The sequence below is a fragment of the Glycine max genome, chromosome 13 (genome assembly GCF_000004515.6).
Source record: "Glycine max cultivar Williams 82 chromosome 13, Glycine_max_v4.0, whole genome shotgun sequence".
Taxonomy (NCBI): domain Eukaryota; kingdom Viridiplantae; phylum Streptophyta; class Magnoliopsida; order Fabales; family Fabaceae; genus Glycine; species Glycine max.
The window spans coordinates 24085456-24093694 of NC_038249.2; the positions used below are offsets into that span (position 1 = coordinate 24085456).

Sequence of the window (8239 nt, forward strand, 5' to 3'; positions counted from 1 at the left end):
ATTTAGCAACTAATTGACAAATTTGTTAAAAAAATTTAAATCAAACGAAACTTGGGACAGTTACACGATCCAACATTCATTTACCACCCCTAAACCAACCATGAACAAACAACCATAACCAAAAGCAAAAGAAAAACAAAGTATTTGATTATCTTCAACTCCATTTGCAAGGCATTTGTCCTCACTCTCAATTTTTCCATATCCACCTCTCATCAAAAGGATTAACCTTGGATATTTACAGGTTTTAGATGTCCTTATTACAATCTTCAATATTACACTCATGATTGCCACCACCATTTGTTGGATGATCCACCTTCATCATGGCTTGTTTTTCCACCATACCCATCATGTGAATGATAGGCCCATCACCAATATTGGGCCTAATGTTGTTGAAAGAACAAGAAAGAACATGAAGATCTCAATTCTTGTAGGGGATTTCAACTTTGAACTCAGTAGAATTAGCTTTGTTGTAAGTCTAGCCTTTTATTATCTAGTAGTAGTAGTAGTTATCGTTGGAATTGATGACACACATAGCCTTAGTGTTTAAGCTATACATAGCCTTTTAGCATCTATGAGAAAGAAATGAAGAATTCAAAATTGTTATTTTATCCCTTTTATATGAGTAGAGGTTGCATAACTTTTTTGTTACCTATCAACTGATAATTGCTATGCATCCTTAGTTTGTGCACTTAAATTACATAGCAATTACGTAATTTCTTCTATTTTAATGCTTCTTTTGACCTAAAAAGATATGAATTTAGGTTATTTTGAGTTTTTAGCTTAAGAATGTTGAAGTTGGTGAATTTATAATGTTTTGTGTTATTTCGTAAAGTTTTGGTACATCAGTAAAAGACGGAAAGATGTATGAAGAATTGGAGTAGCGTGTTTAGCACAAGAGGCCAAGCTAGAAGCCAATTGTACCATGCATGTGCGCTAAGTGGGCATTTGGAGGCTTTACGCGTGGTCACTTGAGCCCATTGTACTATGCATGTGCGCTCAACATGTACATGCAGACTTAACACACAATGACTTTCCCAAAATATAAGGGATACACTGTTCCATTGGAAGGTGGTTTGTGTAGGGCATGTTTTGAAGCAAAAATATCCACTTTGGGAGTTCTTCCTCTTCCATTTTCTTTGTTCTATCTTCTTGTTTTGAGTCTCTCGTGACAATGAGAGGCTAACTTACCCATTGTTGGGAGCTTGAATACCAAAAACTCTGTGATGTGATAATCTTTACTATCTATTTAATGTTATTTCAGTATTATTGCTTCCCTTCTATTTGTATTGTCTTGTTTGTGGTTTGATCATTCATTTACATGTATGTTAATGGTTTAATCATTGGGAAATGTTTTTACTCTAATAACTTGAAGGAACTTCTAAGTAACCCATGTCTAGGGATGAAATGATGTTAGTTAGCCTTATTTATGCATCTTTATTCTTTAAGCAAGTTACTTGGTTCAACTTTCTAAGGGATTAGGAGTGAAATCAAGTCATTTGCTTTGTTTCACATAAGAAATCATAGTTAGAATATGAAAGTAAATAATTGAAATAACTTTAAATGGTGAAATATCCTTAACATTACATCAAAAATACTTTTGGTAGGCCAAACACCCAACATTTCTACAAAAATCTGCATCAACTATCATATTCCACACCTAAAGTGTTTTGTTTTTGTCGTCTCTTTGATCACGCTCTATTTTTATGTCCTTATTTATGGTAGAATTTTACATTTTTGCACTATCAAATATCTCCTTGTGATTTGGTTTTCGAAATGGTAGAATAATGGTGCTCATAATAATTTTCTTTTTTATGGTTTGTGTTACTGCCCCTTTTCCTATAGGCTTCTTATGTTTGTTCCTTTGTTATCTACATCCACGAAAGAGGGCCACCACCGTTGAAGGAGTGGAGAGGCTAAGCACGGTAGAGGAATTTTGCACAATCTCATATATGAAGTCAGTGTTGGCTTAGTCGACTCTAGTAACAATAATAAAACAAAGAGTGTTAGAAAATGACATGATAATGATGTGATAATAATGATATGATATTTCATGTGACGCAAACTAAGTTTCCACTCACGCCCCATGTAGCAAGCTACACCAAGTAAGAAGTGTAGAACAATTAGTTCATAAGGACCGCCGTTGTATAACCATTCATCAACAGATGTCGCTTCCCAAATAGGATAAAAGTGCAAACCTATAACCGCACAAGTTGGAGTCAATGGCTAAATTATCATTAATGGTCTTATAGTAACACAAATATTAAAGAAAAAAAATTCAACACGTCATGTGACAAAATAAAAAAGATTAATAAATAATAATATAAAAAAAGATACATTACAAATATGAAAAATATATTTAAATATTAAAAGATGTTAAATGTCATTACTCTCTTAAAATATATCGTCATTAAAAAAGTTATGTAACATTTTTTAAAAACTCAAAATGATTTATGTGTAAGATTGTACAATTTTAAAATTATATTGATTAAACAGTCGAAAGGTTTGGGTGACTATGAATTAGAAAATATTGTATTAATTTTGAAATGATTTTAAAATTATAGTAAGTATTATAATATTGAAGATCTTTTGTTGTTATAAAAAATAAAGTATTGCATGACTACATAAAACAAAATTCATATATACCCCAATAAATAAATTATATAAAAAATCACATTTTTTTCAAATCCGCTTATTAGGTCTAAAATATCATTGAAAATATATGTAATTTTTTTTATTGTTGAAAGTAGTTCTTTAAATTAAGACCACTCAAATCTTATTTAATATTAATTATGTTAAAGAATATATTGAATGAATTTATCATTTTATACATTAATTATCGATTGTTAAAAATACTTAATTGTGAAACTTTGATCGGATAATTTGTAGTTGATAAAAAATGAAAAATTATATTAAATTAAGCATTGAATGTATCAAAGATTTAATTGACTTAGTTAAACTGAGTTGTTATAAATTATTAATATTTATCTTCAATATAAAAATAATAATTAAGCATTGGATATAAGTTTTTTTGCCTAAGACTTTACTGAGTCTTGACCCATAATTCACAAGAAAACACGATTTATGTCAAATACGGCAGGTGTTGAATCACTCTCGGAATATTTGTTTCACGATTTTATTTTATTTTTCTACATTTTCAGAAATATTATTCTCAAGAATATAACATAAGAATATCATTTTCAAGTATTTTAAAAAAAATTTAATTAATTTTAATATTCCTAAGAATAATTTAAATTTTTAAAATAACTTAAATAAAAAGAAAGTTTCAGGTGTCTTGACAATAAATTATCAAATTCCACCACCTCCTCATGAGAATAAAAATGTTAAAATACATAACAAAAGAAGAAATTATAACATTCACAAAATTCAATAATACCTAGAAATGTGATTGTCATGTACTCTTACATCAGACTTAGACTCCACTTTACTCTAAGGAGTTAACTCATCATGCATAGCCATTAATAATTTTGAATCACTTTAACTCATCATGCATAACTCATCATTTTGAATCACTATAACTAACGATCAACGTAAAATTATATAATTTTAAAAGTTAAGAAACTAAAATTACATATTTAAAAATATGAAGAAAAAAATAACACATTATAAATAATACTTAGTTAAAATTATAATTTATCCAAAGTATTTTTATCAAATAATTTTTTATTTTAAAAAGCAGAAAACAAACAAGCTACTCGATCAATACTAGCCTACTAGTATTAGTTTGTAAAAGCTTTTTGGTTTTCACTCCAATTATTAAATATTACTCCTAGGTCTATTTATAAGAAATAATAAGTTGTAGTGGTAATAAGACCAAGGATGGAGATACCTTCGGGTTTGGGAGACCTTGGCCACGCCCCCCTAGCTTCTTTTCTTCTTCTTCTTTTTTATAAAAAAAATTGCAATATACTTTTATGGTTTTTAATTTATATGATATCTTAATATTAAAGTAATTATATCTATTTGGAGTTAGATAATAACGTTTAAGATTCAGCGAAAAAAAAAATAACGATATCTAAGTTTTATTTTTTTTATAAATATTTTGTTCTTTTTTAACAGTTTTTATTATAAAGATAATGATATTTTTTCATCCTCTTAGATAAATATTTTTTTATAATTTTTTAGACATTACTAAAAAATTATATTTTTACATAAAATATTCAAATATCATTTATTTTTCTCTTCAATCGTATTTTCCTTTTTATAATTTATCATTGCTATTTTAGAAATGATATATAATTAAATTTACAAGAATTTGTTAGCCTTCTCTTTATATTCATTTGAATATAAATGATTTAATAGTTAAAATTTATTTATTAATATTTGCATATATTATATAAGATTTGAAATTTTTTTAGTATAATGATTAAAATATCATTTTCAATGATTAAAAGTAATTTTGATCAATAAAGAAACAATGTTTAACATTTGAATATAAAAAAATTTGTAATCAATGTAAATATTATTTTCCATATAAATATATTTAAAAATATGAATATTTCATATAAAATTCGATGCAAAAATGAGCCTTAGTTTTTTCAGATGGCCCCCTAATATTTTACCATGGCTTTGTTCCAGATAGGACTGGAGGTACTACTATTGAATTATGTACGTGATGGACCAAAAATGGCAAGTTTCCATAAGTGGAGTAATTTTTTTTTAAAAATTACATGAATCGGTAGATCTTGAAAATATTATAAATTATGGGTATTTTTGAGTTTTAAAACATAACTCTATAGAACATTATAATTTTAAAAAAAAAATACTGAAATTGTGTCTTGAATCATCCCTTTAGTGTTTTTTTATAAAAAAATATAAAATATTTGAAGTTATGATGTAAAATCACTATTACAAACACGACTTTTTAAGTCGATTAAAATAAGTATTTTACAACAGTTTTAAATCATCCTAAAATTAGGCATCGTTAAAGGCAAAAAAAAAAATCATGATACTTTAAGTAATCGTCTTTATATGTCTCACTTTTTATGACAGTTGTATAATAATTGTCTTAAATTTTCCTTAGAATCTATGATAATTATTATAATTACTATCTTAAAAAGACATTATTTTGCTTGATTTATTAAGACGGTTATTTCCAAAACTGTCTTAATATGTTGCATGTCTATGAGAAACTACGACAGTTAAAGAACAAAACCATTGTAAAAAGTCACCATATATTTAGACGGTTATGAAACAATCGTCTTAGTATGTGTATAATTTTTTTTTGGGCTTTTTTTTTTATTTTTTTTTGTGGTGGTCTTTGATATCTTTTATTCTTTAACCTTATTATCTAAAAGAGGTTAAAGAATAAAAGAATTATTATATATTCTATATATAGAAAAGAAATAAAATTCAATTTCTTATAAAGAATCCTAATAGTATACAATTTGGTGAAATTGTTCTGGTGCAACTAATCAGTCAACATGTTTATATTTATAATCTGTACAACATTCAATAAAGTGGAATTGGAATCTGACCAAAATTTTGAGGAATAACATATAGGAATTAATTAATTGATCAGCTAAAAATCAACTATTTTGAGTTATAAATGTGCTTATCTCGTTTACATGTGCTTACTTCTAACACTAACAACATGGATATAGACATTTTCTCACCGAATTAAGTCAACATTGGCACAAAATTTACTTAGCGGCTGCCTTCAAATAATTATTTGGCTTAAAATTTAGCAGGTTCCTAAATTTTTTATTACCTGTCAGTTTTGTCTGACCAAACAAATCCTCCAACCTGCATTCTATTTCTGTCATTGACTCCTGAATCCCACCTAAAACCATGAGGAGGGCTCGTGCTTCGACTACTCCTAGTAAATGACATAATCCCAAAGGTAGACAATTAACAAAACCAACTGCATCTAAAATATTATGCGCCGCCACAACAATGACCATAGTATTATCACTAATATCTTAACACAAAATTTTTAGACAAAGAGAGCATAAATTCAAAATAAAGACTACATTTTTGTAAAAGATCTAAAATAGAAAGCAGTCAGAAAGATCTAAGATGAGCTGGAAATAAAAGCAAATAATAACAAACCATTAATTCAGAAAATACAAACAAGGGATGCATCTCTAAAACAAATAAATATTGACGATATAGATACAAACTTTGAGGTTTTTAATAAAGGATATACCTACTTATAAGAAATATGTGTAAATATAGATTTCAAAATTGTCCCATACTGATGCATAATTCATATATATTTTGTCTAAGTTCATTTGAAAATCTACTTCCATTCTAGAAGTTGCTTTTCTGGTAAGCAAAGAAGGTCAAGGTTTCCCTTAGCATTTATAGACAAGGACTCCATGCCAAAAATGTCTCTACTAACTAAAGAAAAGACAGTGAGCTTAGGGAAAGGAAGATCACAATCCCCTTCAGTAAAAATATTATATTTGGTATATACAGTTGGCATTTTCAAACAGACCTTTACAGAGTACAAATGCCCAGTGAGAAAGTGTATCAATCTATAACCTAATTTACTCATCAGGGATGAAAATCATGCAGTCATCATAAATCTCACTGGTTATAGTGTGATCAACTGAGTGAAACTTGTTTTCACATATTGACTTCTAATATAAAACAGGTAAAACCTTCTTACATAAAACTCGTAGATATATTCAACACAAGTTTGAGAAGATTTGTAAGCTTATCCCTCTCCCCCATGTATACATGTCCTGATCTCCATAAGGTTGTTCTGATCAAGTAAGTTGTCAACAATGTAATATTTTATAAAAGCCCAAAATGAATTAAAGAGTATTTATAGCAATAGTGAAGGCAAGCAAAAGCAAGTGCAAAAAAGGGAGGTAGATAAAAGCATTTATACCACATAAGCAAAAGCAAATGTAGGTGGGAATGCGCAAGCAAACATCAAAATCATTCCAAACTACAATGCCAATTCTAAGAAATCTACAAAACAGGATAGGACAATGTCAGTCTTGGGACGCTTCTCAAACATGATGAGAAATCAAGCCTTTTTAGTTTAGAATACCGCACACACATGTATATCTAAATGCAATTAATTATATTCCATATGTTCAAGAATTAATCAAAAATCATATACAATTTAAAAGTATAATGAATTTGGAAGTACCATCAAATAGCCCATCTTCAAGCTCCTCACCAATGCTAGCAGAGTAAGAGGGCTTCAGGTATTCTTTCTCTACTCTAGAAATAAACTGGAACTTTTCTCTTGCTTCTCCTTTCTCATTCTTCTTGTGTCTTGAGAAATAAAAGATAAATTAGCTATTGTATATTGGTAACAAGTAACATGGTTAACAAAATAAACCCAGCATAATCCATGTCCAAGGGGTGAAAAGGCTTACCGAACCCTGTACTTTTTATAGCTATACTTGAGATAAGGCAATGAATTTTCCACCAAGTTTTCCAACACCTGGAAAGATGTTTTCTTTTACTCCCTTATTTTAAAGGAAAAGCCCCAAACTAAAGAAAAGGAGAAAAGTAGAAAAGTAATGGGTAAAGGATAATGGAATAAATTAGCAGTAAATAATACAGATTTACATAGCGATAGGTGACTCAGTGAGAATAGATAATATAAAAAATAGGAATCTTTGGAAAAGGATTAGCAAAACCAGGAGTAGCACACCATGAAATCCAAAAGAGCCAATAATGTCTTCAAATCCACATCTCCTAGAACAAAGATGATCTTTGGTGTGCTTCACCATGTACTTAAAATGAACTCAAATTTTGCAAACAAATTCACCTAGTGGTTCAAAAATCAAAGAAAAGAATAAGTTTGTTATGAAAGATCAAATTAGAATAATAAAAACTTCCATAAGGGATATAGTCGTTATGTTATCACAAAACAAAACCAAAGATCCCATGCATCTTCATACAAAGTAACATCGAGCTGCTATATTGATTGATCTTCTTACAAACTATGAACACCAACAAATTTCAGAGTACTACATTCATCACAAAATCAACCCTAATCAACAAATCCCTAACCCTAAACTACGAAAAAAAACCAATTAACCTCACCAGAATTAACAAATTCACTCACACAATAACCAAAAGCGATAAGAAGAAGATGATGATCATCACCGCGATATGAAGACTCCCAGAAGCAACCGAGGAGCATGAGAAATCGACACGGTGGAACTTTGCAGTTTCGTTAGGGTAGAGAACCCCTCAACTCCTCCTTGTTGCTCCTTCCTCCTTATCGAACATCTCGTAACGAAAACCTTGT

General features: G+C 29.0%; 1 long non-coding RNA gene and 1 pseudogene across 1 annotated transcript; both read right to left on the reverse strand.

Moving 5' to 3' along the window:
* Positions 1–6901: 6901 nt before the first annotated feature.
* Positions 6902–7427, reverse strand: LOC102665139 (uncharacterized). Its single transcript, XR_417576.4, has 3 exons — positions 7356–7427; positions 7124–7251; positions 6902–6939 (listed from the first exon to the last, which is right to left on the reverse strand). It is a non-coding gene; the product is annotated as an uncharacterized lncRNA (long non-coding RNA).
* A 622-nt stretch (positions 7428–8049) lies between these two features.
* The window catches only part of LOC121173273 (probable glucan endo-1,3-beta-glucosidase A6), a 4491-nt pseudogene continuing 4301 nt past the window's right edge, over positions 8050–8239 (reverse strand).